This window comes from Canis aureus, unplaced genomic scaffold (genome assembly GCF_053574225.1).
Source record: "Canis aureus isolate CA01 unplaced genomic scaffold, VMU_Caureus_v.1.0 ptg000346l_RagTag, whole genome shotgun sequence".
Classification (NCBI taxonomy): domain Eukaryota; kingdom Metazoa; phylum Chordata; class Mammalia; order Carnivora; family Canidae; genus Canis; species Canis aureus.
In genome coordinates, this window is record NW_027554570.1 from 66,019 (window position 1) to 68,015 (window position 1,997).

Sequence of the window (1,997 nt, forward strand, 5' to 3'; positions counted from 1 at the left end):
TTATACAAACCCCCCTTACTCCCCATAAACTCATGTCATCTATTATACACTTATTTATGTCCTGCCAAACCCCAAAAACAGGACTAAGTGCATACAATACTCACAAGCTTTATTTAAATTGTATACAAATGTATTGCTACTCTAGTTAACTTAACACAACAGTCTTACACGCATTCGATCTCGTGGTCTATCTATAGATAGCATCCCCTTTTTTTTTCCTCTCATATTTACTATGTATTTTATTTATTATACACACTACAATTTCAGTATAAGTTAATGTAGCTTAATTAATAAGGCAAGGCACTGAAAATGCCAAGAGAGCGCACGACTCCATAAACACAAAGGTTTGGTCCTAGCCTTCCTATTAGTTCTTAGTAGACTTACACATGCAAGTCTCCACGCCCCAGTGAGAATGCCCTTAAAATCAGCAGTGATCTAAAGGAGCAGGTATCAAGCACACACTCTTAAGTAGCTCATAACACCTTGCTAAGCCACACCCCCACGGGATACAGCAGTGATAAAAATTAAGCCATAAACGAAAGTTTGACTAAGCCATACTAAAAAGGGTTGGTAAATTTCGTGCCAGCCACCGCGGTCATACGATTAACCCAAACTAATAGGCCCACGGCGTAAAGCGTGTTTAAGATACCTTTGCACTAAAGTTAAAACTTAACTAAGCAGTAAAAAGCTACAGTTACCATAAAATAGACCACGAAAGTGACTTTATAATAATCTGACTACACGATAGCTAAGACCCAAACTGGGATTAGATACCCCACTATGCTTAGCCCTAAACATAGATAATTTTACAACAAAATAATTCGCCAGAGGACTACTAGCAATAGCTTAAAACTCAAAGGACTTGGCGGTGCTTTATATCCCTCTAGAGGAGCCTGTTCTATAATCGATAAACCCCGATAAACCTCACCACCCTTTGCTAATTCAGTCTATATACCGCCATCTTCAGCAAACCCTCAAAAGGTAGAATAGTAAGCACAATCATTTTACATAAAAAAGTTAGGTCAAGGTGTAACTTATGGGGTGGGAAGAAATGGGCTACATTTTCTACCCAAGAACATTCCACGAACGTTTTTATGAAATTAAAAACTGAAGGAGGATTTAGTAGTAAATTAAGAATAGAGAGCTTAATTGAATAGGGCCATGAAGCACGCACACACCGCCCGTCACCCTCCTCAAGTAATAAGACACAACCATAACCATATTAACTTAACTAAGACACAAGAGGAGACAAGTCGTAACAAGGTAAGCATACCGGAAGGTGTGCTTGGATTAATCAAAGTGTAGCTTAACTAAAGCGTCTGGCCTACACCCAGAAGATTTCATTACTTATGACCACTTTGAACAAAAGCTAGCCCAACTAACCCCAAACTTAAGTATCACAGACATATAAAGTAAAACATTTAGTTAAATAATAAAAGTATAGGAGATAGAAATTTTAATTGGAGCGATAGAGATAGTACCGTAAGGGAATGATGAAAGACATCTTAACAGTATTAAACAGCAAAGATTACCCCTTTTACCTTTTGCATAATGAACTAGCCAGAAACGACTTAACAAAGAGAACTTAAGCTAAGCTCCCCGAAACCAGACGAGCTACCCATAAACAATCTAAAAGGATCAACTCATCTATGTAGCAAAATAGTGAGAAGATTTGTGGGTAGAGGTGAAAAGCCTAACGAGCCTGGTGATAGCTGGTTGCCCACAAACAGAATTTTAGTTCAACTTTAAATTTACCTAAAAAAAAACAAAATTTTAATGTAAATTTAAAATATAGTCTAAGAAGGTACAGCTTCTTAGAATCAGGATACAACCTTTATTAGAGAGTATATACTAACATCACCATAGTTGGCTTAAAAGCAGCCACCAATTGAGAAAGCGTTCCAGCTCAACAAACAATATAACTTAATCCCAATCATATTACATCAACTCCTAATTATACCTCCTGGGCCATTCTATTTAAATATAGAAGCAACAAT

At 37.1% G+C, this 1,997-nt stretch overlaps 1 pseudogene; it reads left to right on the forward strand.

Moving 5' to 3' along the window:
* Positions 1–339: 339 nt before the first annotated feature.
* Positions 340–1,296, forward strand: LOC144310025 (18S ribosomal RNA; annotated as a pseudogene).
* Positions 1,297–1,997: the final 701 nt, after the last annotated feature.